The sequence below is a fragment of the Girardinichthys multiradiatus genome, chromosome Y (genome assembly GCF_021462225.1).
Source record: "Girardinichthys multiradiatus isolate DD_20200921_A chromosome Y, DD_fGirMul_XY1, whole genome shotgun sequence".
Classification (NCBI taxonomy): domain Eukaryota; kingdom Metazoa; phylum Chordata; class Actinopteri; order Cyprinodontiformes; family Goodeidae; genus Girardinichthys; species Girardinichthys multiradiatus.
The window spans coordinates 17,254,834-17,272,167 of record NC_061818.1 but is presented as its reverse complement, the minus strand read 5'-3'; positions in this window follow the sequence as shown (position 1 = coordinate 17,272,167).

The following is a 17,334-nucleotide window of genomic DNA, read 5'->3' as shown; positions in this document are numbered from 1 at the left end:
AGTTGGTAAAACTGTGTAAAGTATGCAAACGGATATACGTTATTCCAATCAGTAAACCGAATAAACCCACACGTGTTAATGTAAAATGCAGTATTTGCGGTGAAAATGTACCTCCCAGCCTAGACATTACATGCGATGATCATAAGTGTTACATTTCTGCCTTGCAGTGCATTAATCAGCTTGATGATAAACTGATTTTTTATGATTTCGAATGCCTCGTCAAAGAGAGCGGCGTGCATACCCCCTTTCTGGTCTGTGCTAAAACGTTGAAAGGTGATAAATGGTACGCTTATGGACTGAATTGCACCCAAAAATCTCTCCTGCATTTCAGGAGGCCGAAGTACAGAGGCTTCACCTTAATAGCGCACAATGCGCGTGGGTACGACGGTTACCTGATTCTCAATGCAATGCTGCAGTTAGGCATTAAACCTCATCTCGTCATGGTAGGAAGTAAACTTCTCTGTTTAACCGACCCTGATTACAGGTTAAAATACATTGATAGCCTGTCCTTCATGTGCATAAAGCTTAGCGCCATGCCGAAAGCGTTAGGCTTTACCGATCAAAGCAAGGGTTTTTTTCCCCACCTATTTTCCTCTGAACAACGTCTCCAGTATGTGGGGCCTTTTCCTCCTCCATCCTGCTACGCTGTAGAACGCATGAGTCTTCAAGAACAACAGGTGTTTAGCAGCTGGTACAGAGAAGCGAGCAAAGAGGTCTTTGACTTTAAGAAAGAAGCTATTCGTTATTGTAAAAATGACGTTGAAATTCTTTCTCAAGGATGCTTAAAATTCAGAGACGAGTTCTTTAAGGAGACAAGTGTGGATTCGTTTAAAAGTATCACAATAGCATCAGCCTGCATGAAGGTTTTTGTAACCAATTTCCTTCCTCCTCAAACCTTAGCCATTCCATCACCTCTGGACTACAGACGTAGCAGTAAAACGTTCTCCAGCGCGTCCATTCAATGGCTCGGCTGGATTGCAGACAGCAGAGCCATATTTATCGAGCATGCATTAAATAGGGGTGAAAAGAAAATCAGCCCATATTCTGTGGATGGGTATGCAGAGATTAACGGTGTCAAAGTTGCGTTTGAATTTTACGGCTGTTTTTTCCACGGCTGTAAAAAGTGTTACATGCCTCATGACAAATGTCCGTTGAGAGGGGTCGCATTTGAACAGTTTTACGCTGCGACTGTTGAGAGAAGCAAGGTGTTACAAACTGTGTACGGCCTTCGTCTCGAAGTCATATGGGAGCATGAGTGGATTGAAATGAAAAAATCAGACCCAGGGGTGATCAGCTTTCTTGAGAAAGTTAATGCACCCGAACCGCTATCCCCCCGGGATGCGCTGTATGGTGGACGCACCTGTCCTATGAGGTTGAGGTACACAGCGGGAGCGGATGAAACTGTACACTATGTGGATTACACATCTCTGTACCCTTATGTAAACGCCAACTGCGTTTTTCCACTCGGACACCCCACCATCATTTACAAAGATTTTGATGACCCCAGCAGCTACTTCGGTATAATCAAAGCTGTGGTCTACCCACCACGTAACCTGTTGTTCCCTGTTTTACCTTACAGAACATCCCAAGGTAAACTTGTGTTCACTCTCTGCCGCACATGCGCTGAATTAAATAACCAGTCAGGTCCCTGCATGCATAATGATGAGGACAGAGCTCTGACGGGTGTATGGGTGAGTGTAGAGCTATGTAAAGCTTTGGAGTGTAGTTATCGTCTTGCTAAAATCACAGAGGTGTGGCATTTTGAAAAAAGAAGTGATACAATCTTTAAAGGTTACATTCATTGCTTTTTAAAGGGTAAGCAGGAGGCTTCAGGCTATCCGTCTGAAGCAGTGGATCAGGAGAGTAAGTCAAAGTATATAAGCGACTACAAACTGCATCAGGGCATCCAATTAGACCCTGAGAAAATCGAGGTGAATCCTGCCAAAAAGCAGGTTGCAAAATTGTGTTTAAACAGTTTTTGGGGGAAATTTGCACAAAGACGTGATCTGTCTCAGACCACAGTCATCACTAACCCTGAAGACTTTTTCAGCTTCATGTTCTCGAGTAAATACAGGGTTAACTATTTTCATTTTTTCAACCCTGAAATGTGTGTAGTGCAGTGGAACTACAGCAAACGTGTCATATATCCACCAAGTAAGACAAATAATGTGTTTATAGCAGCATTCACCACCGCTTATGCACGTTTAAAACTTCTCAGCAGCATGGAGAAGTTACAGGACAGATTGATTTATATTGACACGGACAGTTTGATTTATGTGACAAAAAGTGGTGAAACTCCTCTGGAATTGGGGAATTATCTGGGTGATCTTACTGATGAGTTAGATGGTGACAGCATTTCGGAGTTTGCATCGACAGGACCCAAGAGTTATGCATACCAAACTAAAAACCGTAAAAAAGTAGTGATACGTGCTAAAGGCATCACTCAGACGCATGAATGCAGCGAGAGGGTTAATTTTGACAGCATCAAAGGGCTGGTCGAGGGCTACTTACAGGGGTCAAGTGAGGGTGTCATTGAAATCCCTCAACACACTTTCCGTTTGACAAACGCGACATTTCTTAAAAAGTTTCGACTGGTGTATGATAAGAGACGTCTTTTTTCTGACGGGACAACTCTGCCTTTTGGTTATTAGAGTTGAAGAAGAAATAAAATAAAAAGTCACATGGATTTACAGGAGATTGATTTTGATCGTAGATTTAGAGCGCCTTTCTCATGTATGATAGTTGGACCCAGCGGCTGCGGGAAAACTTTCTTTGTAAAAAGTATTTTGCAAAACTGTAATCATGTCATGGATATTGTTCCAGAAAATATTGTATGGATTTACACATCTTTTCAACCCATGTATGCTGAATTGCAGAAGATGAATAAAAATATTACCTTTGTGGAAGGATTGCCTCATTCTTTTGAAGATGAAAACCTGTTTCCTCCTGATCAGAATCATCTGATTATTCTAGACGATGTTATTGCTCAAGCCTCAGATGATGAAAACGTGATGAAGGTCTTTACCCAGTTTCGTCACCATCGTAATATGAGTGTTATGATGTTGACTCAGAATGTTTTTCATCAGGGAAAGTTCAGTCGCACTATTAGTTTGAACTGTAATTATATGGTGTTGTTTAAGAACCCGAGAGATAAGCTGCAGCTGAATATACTGGCCCGTCAAATGTTTCCATCTCAAAAGGGTCTCTTCTTGGAGAGTTTTGAAGATGCAACGAGAGAAGCTCATGGATATTTAATCATCGATTTTATGCCTACCTGCCCAGAACATTTCAGACTGAGAACGGGGATACTTCCTCAGCAGTGGCCTGCTGTGTACGTACCCAGAACAAAGTAAGTCATCATGTCTGCGCGTATAAAAAGGAATTTACCATTATTCAGAGCATTGTACCAGGCTACTCCGCAGAAGCGCAAAGATATTCTCGCACACTGCTCTCCCGACTTTATTCAGGCTCTGTGCGAGATTGCACTGAATATCCTAAAAGGTAACATTAAACTATCACCCTCTCAACACCGACAATTGAAGAAACAAAGAAATATCATCAGATTGTTGGGTGATAAAAGAACCGGGATAAAAACTAAACAGTTGGCTCTCAAAAAGCAACGAGGTGGTTTTATCCTTCCCATCTTAACGGCTCTTGCTCCCTTGATTGGTGATCTAGTGGGTGGAATCATCAGGAGATAATGTCTCTCAGAACATCGCAGAAGATGTTTCTCATTTCACCTCATCAATTCAAGCGTCTGACCCAGTCAGACACGTCCATCAGACAGACGGCGGAGGAGAATTTGGATGCTGAAATGAGAGCGATATTAAACAAGCCGGGTTTGACTTCTTATGAAAAAATCAAGAGATACGATGCTCTTCTCCAGAGGTATCTGACTTTACTTAAGCAAGGTGTCAAAGAAGAAAAACAGCGGGTAAGTTTAACGCTGCAGCGTGACACAGAGGTTCCTGAACATGAGCGGTCCCAAGAAAACAAGGCCCAGGGCAGGACGAGGCCCCTAAGGATCAGGTTCTTACGGAAGTACTGAAAAGCCTACCTAAACACAACCGTAAAAATGCCGAGTACATTTTGAAGAAATTATCCGAAAGAAGTGAGAGTTGGACTTCGCAAGGTGAATTTGTATTTAAAGGAAATGTTATAAAAGGGTCCCACATGATTGACTTGTTGAAAAATCTCATGCTTCCGTTTAAAAAATCTGGAGCATCACAAACCCGAGGATGGTCCGACTTTCTACACACCTTGTCAGAGGTAAACATCCCTATATCGTCAGTCATTAACCCTTATGCTCGTGAAGAATATAGACGTTTCAAAACAGAGGGTACATCGATTGAAAATGGGGGTACACCCCCCAGCGTTAAGCAGAGTAGAAAAAGAAGAAGAAGGCAGATAACTCATTCTCCCTACTGGTCGAGATCTGAGCTGGAAGATCCAAAAAATGCTGATGGGAGATCAAAAAGGTCTCTTCGTAAGACGACACTACCACCCCGATGGATTACATTTTCACCATAAACCGTTATAAGAAAATGAAACATGTAGCCTATTTCTTTTATTCAATAAAATATTTATTGATTATATTTTTCAAGTCTAACTTCGTTCTCTACTTCACACACTAACATATGATATCATTACACAAATATTAAATCATAAGAAAAAAAAAAAAAACAAACAATGAAAAAAAAAATAAGACAATTTAAATTCCATAACAATCCATAAATATCTCCAAAGAGCATGTTCCGTGAGTATAAAATGTACAACTTTGATTAATGACACATTTCTGATATTTTTTCACAAAGTTAGATACCATTAAATCATTCTTAATCACATCTCCGGTGTATTTCGACAACACTTGCTGCATTGATAATCCGCACGCTCTATGACATAGATAAAAAATGCAATGGTGACCGCACACAGTGGACAGAGTGTTTTGAAGCTGATTATTATGATACAATATTTTTGAGGATCTGTCTTCTAAAAATGTTACGATGCTTGACGGGTAGAACTCGAAATCCGGAGAGAATCCATAAGAGTAAAAAAAAGCTGGATTGACCATTCTCATCCAATGTCAGAGCTAGCCAGTGTTCTCCCGGCATGTGTGAAGGATGTGTTCACAATAAAGTAGCCCGGCCCTGGGAATTTGTCAGCTAGCAGCGGCAGCTGGTCGCACGGCCACACACCGCAAAACAAATCTCCCAGCAGATGATGCATCAGGCTCTCAATTTCATGATTATTCATGTCTGATTAGATTAATAATATTCCACCAGCACACGCCTCTTTGAATCAATCTCTAAAATAGAGTCATAACAAGCGTAGATGATCAGCATGGTGGTATGAGGCAACGGGTTTCTGAAGCGCATTTCCAATCTTAAATTTCCACTGGAAACTGGAGATAGAGCATCTGTGTCCTCGACCGGGTTAAGATTAAATGTGAATAGAGAGTATCCTTGATTAAATTCCTGACGTGTTATACTCAGCGGAAGATCTTTTAGATGTCGTCCTGTAGCCGTAAACAAGTTGTAATACTCTCTCACTGAATTACCTTGGTTAAAATTTGGCTGGAAGGCTTTAGCAGGAATTTGTCTGCCATCCTTACACAAAGCTAAATATTCCATATCAAAATGATTAAAGTCAAACGGATTGAGATTGCGTGTTCCTGTAAAAGCGTCATGATCCAGTAACGCAATCACCACATACTTGGGAAAGATGCCTAAGAAAAGATTCTCTTGGTTGCACAGCCTTGAATTTTCAGGGATGGAATATGTTTTTACATTCACACGTGAAAGTGGATACAGAGCATTTGCCTTCATTAAAGCTGAAGCGTGCCCCAGTCGTACAGCTGGAGAGACAGTAACTTTTTTGATAAAAAGAGATGCTCCTAATATCCTGAGTTTGTAAGTGGAGTCTCTTGCTGCCATGAGACAAAAGGCATCGTTGGCTCTTGTAAGTTTAATTTTGAGGTCAACAGAGTTTAGAAGAAGTCTTTCACAGAAAAATATGTCTGCATGCAGGGGGCCTAGGAGATGTACCTCCCTGGAATTTGCTGTAAAGCCTGCTCTGCTGTTAAGACCTTGGTTAGGGCCGTTAGTTGTAACAATAGAGTTCAGAGCACCTGCAGTGTCTTTATAAAAAAGACCAGAGCTAAACTGGGTTTTTAAAGAATCCTCAGAAAAGTTTAACAATGTCTCAATCATGGCTCTATATGGATGTGTAGCGCTGGATTGTGAAATCAATGGATCTCCGAAAGTGACATCACACTGACTGAAGATGGTGTTTAACGGGTAGTTGATGAGCCCTACAGGTGCATCGTCTGGCAGGTTTGTTCCATCCTCGTTAGTAATTTTCACTCTGAGATGCAACAGCGTATCGTTGAGATCTAGATACTTTTCTCCATCTCCTGGAATGAAAAACTCGATCGGCCCTCCATCAGTGATTGCTGATAAAGGCTGGATCTCGGTGTAAATTTTATCTTCGATCGATAGCTGCGTCATCGGGGCAGAAAATAAGTCCAACTCTGCCAGCGTGCACTCTGATGATTTGTTATGTAAAAGAGCCATTATTTAAATATATCAAAACTTGCGGATGACTTCCTTCCTCTTCGTTTGTCTGCTCCGACTGATCTCCTTTTTCGCGTTTGTCGTTGTTTTTTAACCGTCCTTAAACGATCACCAGGGGGTCTTGTTCTGGGTCTTTTGGATAAAACCATAATTCCTGAACCTTCTTGACCGTCGGTGTGTGTAGAACCACTCATTTTACTCACGGCTCTACCGATGACATCCGAAGCGATATTTGATGCAGCCGTTTTAAGATGGGGTTTTGCAATTGCAAATCCTTTTTTAACCAGAGGGGATACGAAGCGGAATAATTTTGAAAATAATGATCCAATTCCGCATCCGTACATGACCGGGGCCCATAAAACCCTGGCAGATTACCGCCTGATTGACTTACATAGTAATTTACAAAGCGATTTGGATCACGTCTCAGACTTAGCTGTGCCATGTTCTCTCTTGCCTGCTTGATGCAGTGTTGAATGACCAGCGTAATATGAATGATAACCAATCAGTCTTAGAGGTTATATACATATCTCTGGAATAGTTTATACAAATAAAATTTATCTCAGGCTACGTTGTGATATCACCGGTCTGAAGTGTAGTCTTATGACGGTCTTTCCATAGACAAAATTTACAGGAACGTTTTGGTCCGATTTAATTTCTATAATGATATTTTCAATATGTCTTCTGGAGACTGGAAGGTAGTGGGCGGGGTTAAACGTCTGAGTAATCATATCACTGAATTTGCCTTGTACTTTGACGATCCGCAGTAAAGGTGCAAAAGTGTCGCCTACTATTTGTGGGCTGACCACGTCGCTGTAACAGTATAGGTGATAGAAACCAGCCTTTATATCTGCCGGAAAAGGAGCCAGTTTTGGTTCAGAAACATGAATCCATTCCCCTGGTTTCACGCCCATCATATAAGCTAGAGTGCTGAAGAAGCGTATTTCATACGGACTGTTTGCTTGAAATGCAAATCTCTTTTGAACTTTGCTGAATTTAATGCGTAAACCCGATTTCAATTTTTTGAAAAACATTTCCATCTCTGTCTCAAGTTGAATAACGCTCTAATAGTAGCCACTTCTGATCCTTTGCGTATTGATCTCCACATCACCAACCTTCCTCCATTCAAAGTAGGCATCATAATCCGGTAAATTATGCCATGTATGAGGGTATGAAATCTCTGCTAATGCAACCATCCATTGGCCTTCTAAATCAATATGTTGAGCTAAATTTACACGGAAACTTGAACTGGTATTATTTTTAAACACTTCCATGCTAGCATTAGATGGAAGAGTAACGTAAAAGCCATCATCCTCTACCTGATGGTTCATGATGCTGTGTCAACTGTGAGGTTTAGTGCAAACCTTTTTTATACGTTTCGAAGTTCATCAAACTTGATCCAACTGTTGAATTTCTCAGGCCAGTTTTTCCAGCTTACAAAAACCTGTTTGACTCCCTTGACCGTACGTCATTTTAATATTTTTTCCGCTTGATACATCTTGTCGTTAAATATTTTTACTTTTTGAAGTTCCTCAGCGCAAAAGGAACCCTCGATAGGTTCTCCATCCAAATTTTTGAGTTTGTATACAGGAGGAGATCGGGGTATCCGCTCATACACTGTAAACACTTCATCCGTAAAACTCTGTTCGTATTTTTTGTCAAACACTCCACGGATCTTGGATATTCTGACAAGATCCCCTTGTTTAAACGTTGTCACTGAGTCCTTGCAATATCTGTTGGACTTGACATCATACAGATTCTGAAACACTTGAAAGGCATTTTCTGGGGTCACTTCCATAGGGCTCATTTTAATGCTGGAGTGGTAGGAATGGTTGTAGCTTCTAGCTAGGTTTTGCAGTACATCAACGTACCGCCGGGTATTGTTAGCTGTAAAATAACTCCCCATCCTTGTTTTTAATGTGCGGTTAAATCTCTCGACCACTGAAGCTTTTGCTTCACTCGCTGTGGCAAAATGTTCAATACCGTGTTTCTCCATTAAAACCTTAAATTTCTTGTTAAAAAATTCTTTACCGGCATCAGTCTGAAGTTTTTTGGGGATCTGACTTTCTGTAAAAACTGATTCAAATGCCTTTACCACCTTAGCGGCTGTTTTCCTCTTCAAAACTCGTACATACGCCCTTTTTGAAAAGATGTTAATGACTGTTAATAAATAATTATAACCATCATTTTCCATGGCCAGAGCTTGCATGTCACAGAGATCAGCCTGGAACTGCCTCAATGGTCTGGTGACAAAAACTCTGTTTCTCGGGAACTTTATTCTTGCAGGTTTATGTAGAGTATAGGTATTTTCTCCTGATAAAAAATCTTTAACTTTTTCAACCGCAACCTTCTTTCGCGTTTCATCTTGCATAACCCTCCTCAGCCTATCTACACCCCCAAAACTTCCCGGATTTGAAGGGCTATAATATACTTTCTTCATCAGCCGTCTTCCTGCCATCTCTGCCTTATGCTCACTCTGCCGATTACTTGTTAAATAATGAGAAAAAACACACAGGAGGGTAGATTTATCCTTATTTTTTTTATTTTTGTATTTAATATAAAAAGAAACAACCAAAAAACAAAATCAGATAAAATGCAGATTAATGCAGATGAATTCAAACACTACTAGCTTTTAAACAACACTTTTGGGAAAGGTTACTATGTTCCTACTTTAATTGTATTTAATAGTAAAAAGAAAAAAGAAGAAAAATCATATAATGCAGATTAATTAAAGTACTGGAACACTAAAAAAAAAAATGATACAACAAGTCATCAAACATGTGAGATCAGTTTGTCAGTCCATAGCACTCTGAAACAGAGTTAAGTTGTTTGAGATGTTTCTCATCGACCATGCGATCATAAACGTGCGCTATTGCACTGTGGATGCCTTGTACCGATTTCAGTTCATATAAAACCGTCTTGGCAATCGTCTTCACTCTGAAGTCATCCGCTGCGTATGCGTCGAAGTACCAGAAGATTCTGAATAGCAGGAACGAGTTTGGGGGTTACGAGTCGTCGTACGATGCGTTGAAAGTTGACTTGGTAATAATCCTCCCCCAATACCTCCAGGCAATGGTGTTGACGCTGGCTCGGGTGGTTCGTTATACATCCATAGCAGGTTTCTCTGAGATAGTTCAAAGAGGTTATGTTGAATAAATGAAGTATCGCTGTTTTCACCGTATTGATGAGGGTGGTTGAGAACCAACCGTCAATTTCGTCCTCCTGGTTACTCTCATCCTCTGCTGAAGGCTGAGGGTCCTCCATCATTTCCAGGGTTTGTGTAGGGGCTTCGGTAGAGGGTGAGTAGCCGGTGGCTACCTCCTCCTCCACGACCACCTTCATGTCTTCAGTCAGGACATTCGCGTCTACAGACTCAGCCATGAATAGCGGTGATGATGAGCAGAGGTCTGGAGAAAGCGGTAGATATTTCATGTTGTTACCTGTAGGTGATGCAGGACTGAAGTGGTTCTCTGAAAATGAGGATGTTGAGGTGGATGGTGAGAAGAGGTCAGGGGAAGGTAGATGATATGGTCCAATGTTGAAGCTTTCATCGTGCTCAGGAGAGAAGTGGATCTCTGCTCGGTGGTTGTAGAGATCCCTGTATGGTGTCGGTCCACTCATTCTCATGATACGATTCTCAGTGTCTGTGAGCTTGCAGTTATCCCCCGTATATATATCATAGGAAGGGGCGTGTCCTCAGAAGAGGGTTCATTCTAAACGTAAAACAGGAAACGTCAGGGTTTTTTTCACTGACATGACATCGACCCAACTTCGTGACTTGTGGAAAAGGTCGGAAAGACGATGTCCAATTTCACTCATCTTCTCTGCCCAAGCTTCAAACGGCAGAGCCAGCATTGTCTTGAATACGCCGCAGTCCTGATTGAAAGCCTCCAACACAAACAGATCTGAGGGACTTGTCCGGTTGTTCCTGCGTCTGCTTGCCCGAAAAGACCAGCGGCCATTTGCTGTGGTTTTTGACCCCCACACTGCGCTAAAGAGAGGTTCTCTCTCAGCTATTTCAACATCGGATGGTATATGAAACATTTTCGCCCGTTTTACAGGTCGAGGAGACAGTTCATTTTCTTCTTCTTCTTCCTCCCTCTCCTGCTTTGAGTTTCAGGGCTATCATTAAGGTGCGGGATTGCAAGCCTTAACACAGCCCAGTCGCTGTGGGTGAGAGTACACAGAGCCAGTGATCCATTAAATACCTCATCTTGATCCAATTGATACAGGCAAAGCTCTCCTATTTCATACATGAAAATATAACCCCAGCTGCCAACCAGGCCATATGGCTCCAAAGACCATTCTTCCTGCAGAGTGTCGAACGGGGGTCTTTGTACCCTGCAGATGTAGTATGTTGATTTCTTAGGAGCATTCAATTCACGGGATGAATGCTGGTAGACGGTCACTGGGGTTTCGCACAGAACTGACATACCTCTTGGCCGACCCGAGGTCTGATTTTCAACCATGGTTGTTGAAGTTGATGTTGGATCCTCATCATCGGTAGAGTATGTCACGATGGGAATTCCGATAGATATCTCAGTTGAGGAAGTATATGATGCAGTTGCTTGTTCATCATCATCTTGGCACGCGTTGCGTTTCTCCTCCGCTTGACGATAAACTCTCTTAACTCTAGCCATTGTTGAACGGGTGTTCTTTTCCAACGAATGCTGCATGTAAAGTGCAGAGTTTTATCTCTGTATTTAAAGTAAACACTAAAGCACGCCCTATTGTTTTCATTGGATTATTCAAGGTTTAACGATGCATACAAAACACACCCCCTCTATTTTTAATTGGTGCTGATGCCAAACAGTTTCCGATAACACCATATTTGTCTTGTTCTATTTATAACAAACACACCCCTGTGTTTTAATTGACCCATTTAAGGTATCGCCCCTAATGACGACAACCAATCAGCATCCACGGTTACGCCCCCTTGGACACACCACCTGCTTGACCACGTGACCTCCCGCCCACATGGCGCCCACATGGCGCCAACCGGAAGTCCCGCCCTCACCGGAAGTCCCGCCCACCGGTCAAAAAGTTTGATGAAAGGGTGTACTTAAATTCTCTCTGCTGTAATTGATCAATTTTGTTATGACAATCTTCAGGATCCTTTTTAAGATGAGTGCACAAACTATTTAGAAGCACAGCAACAGTTTTCTCTTAAATGAATCCAAATTCACTGATGCTGAAACCTTTTGTTAATTCTTTGTACTGTAACTCTATAATAATAACTACAATCCCGAGAGTTTTTGTTATAATTCTCTTTTTGTTTGACTCAATTGATCGCAGCTGTATTGCAGAATTTCAGGTAAATGCAAAGAAGTATTTTTAATTTAATTCAATTCAAATTCAAAGATACTTTATTGATCCCTGAGGGGAAATTAGAAAAGTCGGCGTTGACATTTTTATGGTATACCCAAACTAAACAAAACTGCAGTGTTTAACTTAATCAGAAATTAAGATAAGAAGCTTCACTCCAAACTGGACTTTTTCCCACATAGTGTTTCAAAAAGAACAAACATCATTTTCTTTAATTTGGCTATTTAAATTTTGAGAGTTGGGAGAACTTATTACTAGAACCCCTCTTTTACAATCCAAATGCTGATAAATGTTCCAATATTTTATCTCTTAGTAATCTGAAATCACCTTGTGTACCTTTCTACTCCTATGTATTCTTTTAATCTTTAAACCTTAAGAAATCAAACAAGGAGACTGGAGTTTGAGCCGACCATCCTCTTTATTGTTGAGAGCCTTTATTTATTTTCTTTTCCTAAAATGAAGGATTTTACTTGTCTTGATTCTGTTATAAAAATCATAACCTTGGTTCCAAAACAAAACTCTTCAACCCCAATCTGTGTTCCCCAAAGTAGAAATTTTGAGTATTATTGCATTTCAAAGCCACCAAATGACTGGAACTCATCATTGGCTTAGATCTATTTTAATAGATAATCGGTCTACCTTTAATTAAATATTATAATTTTATGGACCCCAAAATCTATGGCTTACGGGCTTCAGGAGTAGAACCACAAGTTGAGTACTATTGCATTGAACAATGGTGTTAACTTTCTGCAGAGATTGAAGGATTGGCTAAATATATTATTTCTGCTTGGACAATAATCAGATTTAAAATTATTAGTTCACAGCTCCTAATTTACCTCAGATCATATTTGCTTCTAACACAGTTCATAAGAAGCGTCAGACAAACATTATGCTAAAAAGCCAAAAACAAAACAAACAAAAACACAGATCTGTTTTAAAATAAAGAAAAAGCATGCTTAAAAAACTTGTCACTGTGGTGGAAAATAACTCCATGGTTCTGAAGGCCTTTTCATGCAGAGTCTTTTAGGAAACATGAGATTAGTTTAATTTTTGTGTGGTACCACTGTCCAATCAGATTCTTTCTAAATAATCCCATTTTTCATTCTCATTTTAAAGGTTTGTTTTACCAAGGGAAATGTGTTTAACAAAACCAATTACTCTCAAAGTTTTAAAAGTTTTTAGCTGGTGATATCTTAGAACACAACAAGTGTTTTAATATTTCTATGCAACACAGAACTGATCAGGTGTCCTTTCCTTCTCCAAAGGGAGAAAAAAGAACCTGCAGAACCAAACCTTTCATAGTTTTTGTCAGGACCTAATATAAGGTACAGTGTAAATCAACACGCTGCACGAATCACAAGAGGGAAGAAAAAACCTAATATAACCTCATCCCAGCAGCTGCTGTGAAAAACAATGAATTTGTACTTTCCATAAGCGTCAGTTAACACTTGCGGACAAAAACTGCACCAAACTGTAAATACTGTGTCAGAGACTGTATGAAGACCATCTGCAGTAGAACTAAGCCTGTTTTAATGAGGTCTCTACCCATTAGATTTATGGGATACAAACTCTGACAACAGAAAATTATACCTGAAGGAGAAACCCATCAGGTTTTACGCATGAGGTGGGTTTTAAAAAAAATGCTCCTTCACGAGATCTGTCCTGAGAATAACATAGAAACACATGGTTACTGCTGAGTTTTGGAGATGTTGTAACTTCCTCTGCTTTTTAATAACTTTTAATAACTAGAATAATTGACCCTGAATATTCCACGACGAAAGAGAACTTGCTTCTCTAAAAGAATTAACCGGAAAGTATCAAATGAGCTAAGTTATCACCCTTTTAAAGATACTTTTCTAACCCTAAAATAATATTTTAACCCACTATATCTGTCAACGTCAAGCAAGCGTGTCACATGAGCAGCGGTTAATAAGCGTTCTTCGTTGCAGAAAATAGGAAAAGATTTATGCAAATGTGTGTGTGTTTGTACGTTACCCCCATCAGTTTCTAAATCGCTCCAGAGTCAGACTGTCATGGCACACAGTCCTCTATCAGTCCAAAAAAAACCCAGGCCCTTACCAGGTCTGTTGGTGAGACATTCAATCATTCTTTGTCCACTTTAACTTCTCCAGGAGGGAGAAAGAAGAAACTTTGCTCCAGCCTGTTTCTCTTCTGCCCGCATAAGATGCTTTCAATATAAATCCAGTGCATTCACTCTTCTGGCTCTTGCAAACAGCATGGATCTTTGTCCATCTCAGTGGGGCCAGACTTCTTCTGAGTTTCGTTTTTGGTGGAAACTCACACTGTGATTTTCAACAAGCAGGCAGACAGGAAGGCAGATCTCTCTCTTTCAGGCTGTGCTGGAGAAGCGTCTCTGGTGTAATAGCCATGGAGAAGGGCAGGTTTCTAAAATCCAGACTCAAAAACGCAGATGTTGAACTCAAATCCCATATACAGGGGTTGGACAATGAAACTGAAACACCTGTCATTTTAGTGTGGGAGGTTTCATGGCTAAATTGGACCAGCCTGGTAGCCATTATGCGTGACATACCAGAGTTCAAAAGAGGACAAATTGTTGGTGCACGTCTTGCTGGCGCATCTGTGACCAAGACAGCAAGTCTTTGTGATGTATCAAGAGCCATTGTATCCAGGGTAATGTCAGCATACAACCAAGAAGGACGAACCACATCCAACAATATTAACTGTGGACGCAAGAGGAAGCTGTCTGAAAGGGATGTTCGGGTGCTAACCCGGATTGTATCCAAAAAACATAAAACCACGGCAAGTCCACCTTTACTGTTTTCCCCACATCCGGGAGAGTTACGGTGTGGAGAAGCCCCAAAGAAGCGTACCACCCAGACTGTTGCATGCCCAGAGTGAAGCATGGGGGTGGATCAGCGATGGTTTGGGCTGCCATATCATGGCATTCCCTTGGCCCAATACTTGTGCTAGATGGGCGCGTGCGTCACTGCCAAGGACTACCGAACCATTCTTGAGAACCATGTGCATCCAATGGTTCAAACATTGTATCCTGAAGGCACCATGTATCAGGATGACAATGCACCAATGCACACAGCAAGACTGGTGAAAGATTGGTTTGATGAACATGAAAGTGAAGTTGAACATCTGCCATGGCCTGCACAGTCACCAGATCTAAATATTATTGAGCCACTTTGGGGTGTTTTGGAGGAGTGAGTCAGGAAACGTTTTCCTCCACCAGTATCATGTAGTGACCTGGCCACTATCCTGCAAGAAGAATGGCTTAAAATCCCTCTGACCACTGTGCAGGACTTGTATATGTCATTCCCAAGACGAATTGACGCTGTATTGGCCGCAAAAGGAGGCCCTACACCATACTAATAAATTACTGTGGTCTAAAACCAGGTGTTTCAGTTTCATTGTCCAACCCCTGTATATATATATATATATATATATATATATATATACACACCCACCACCAGAACATGACTACTGTATGCAGGCAAGTATAATATTATAGATGTGATTAATGTTTGAGGGGTATAACTAATTGTAATATTTTGTAAGCACCATCTTCTAATTCTGCATATTCCTGATTACATGTAAGTGATTACATCACTTACATGTAATCTAAGTGATTACACCACTGAAAGATTCTGTGCCGGTACGCAGTACCGGGGAAGAGGGAAGAACGGCTGTCTGCTATGATGCTGTCATCCAGAACCAGTTACAATTGCAAAAATTCACGAGCACACAAAGATCAGATCCGCTACCAAAAGCCAGTCTAAAACATAAATATAGTTATTTTCTCCTCATTCCTAATAGTTTTTGAACTGTTCTGCTATGCTGGAGCCTCAATGCTCCTGATTTGCTTCTCTCCCCTCTGAGCTCGAGGTTTTTGTGAACGGCCGGCCTTTAAAACGAGCACCGCTACGTTTAATGTCTGTCTGTTCGCTGCTAAATATCCCAGTTAAAAGCACATGGAGAGTAACTAGTTGTGTTTCATGTTATTTTGCAGAATTACAACAACACAGTACAGCTCGAAAACACCGCTTACGACCAGAGATTTCACATACACTACACGAGAGCACATGCGCACTTACCTCCTAACAGAGCGGTTGCCAAGGAGATCGGTGCGTTCGATTTAATGGACTGGGACATTTTACACAGGTGGTGCACAGACATAAAAAACCACCGCTTGCATTAAGACAGGACGAACAATAAATCACTTACCATCTACAGAATCCAACCGAACTGTCAAATTTTTTATTTAAATGAAATCAAAACTTGACCAAAAAGCAGAGAACAATAACTTCTTTGTTCAAAAGAAAAGACGGAAACTGAAGATGAAAATTTATGCATCAGAAAATGGTTTATCATTGTTTCATACATGGCAGTTCTTTAACAATTTATATATATATATATATATATATATATATATATATATATATATATATATATATGTATATTACATTGTCAAGTGATTCTAATTTCTGCCTTATACAGACAGCCTACAGTAAAGTAAAATATTGATACATTTTAATTTGTTTGAGTTTGGACTTTGCTGAGAGAGAGAGATCTCGAGGGGGGCACAGATGAGAGTAACAAAATAAATCACACGGAGACAGCTGTATGCTATTCAAATACCTGGACCCAGGGGAAGAGCTCACACCGAGATGTCTTGTGAGCTTCTCACTGGGCTCATTGCTTTTATTAAAACACACATGAAAATGGGCAGCGCCCTTGATTACAATATTTTCTCACATGTAGTCATGTACACACTTTTCCGGCTTTACCATATTTAGACAGTCATTGTCCTGCACCTGCACCCTGTTTTCTACTGATATGAGAAGGGAGTAAGTCAGTCAGTTGTATTATCTCTAATTTTCACACACTCCTGCAGTTCTTCAGTAATTTTCCACTTCACCTCTCCTGAGAGAAATACTTTTGCAGACCACACAATACACAATGTCTTATACTAACACATGTTACACATTTTATTTCCCACACTGGTTATGAACATAGTAATAATAATGATTCACACACATACTATATGTCCACAATTTCCCCCTTTTGAAGTCTCCTAAGACTTCACCATTACTTGAAGATGCTTCATAAAAGAGTTGAACAATCAATACAACCTGTGGAGCAGAAGGAAATGTTTGTCATCATGCTTTTTGACCCTGCCTCCAATGCCATGCCCTGTGCCCAGGCACTATTGCCTGTCCGGCCTTTGTAGTCCCAAGGATGCTTACAACCTTCTAAGTCTTGACAGGGAGTATTGACCCCTCTAACTGGAGGGTGTCTATCCGTGGTTTATTCCATAGTCTGTCCAAATATGCCAATGTAATATTCTACCATCCTTCTGCTCCCTAGACAGTAATACACATCAGACGCCCTGTCAATTAGTCTTACGGGTTAATCTTCGTCCTCCTCCTCGTTAGCATCAACCGCAAGCAAA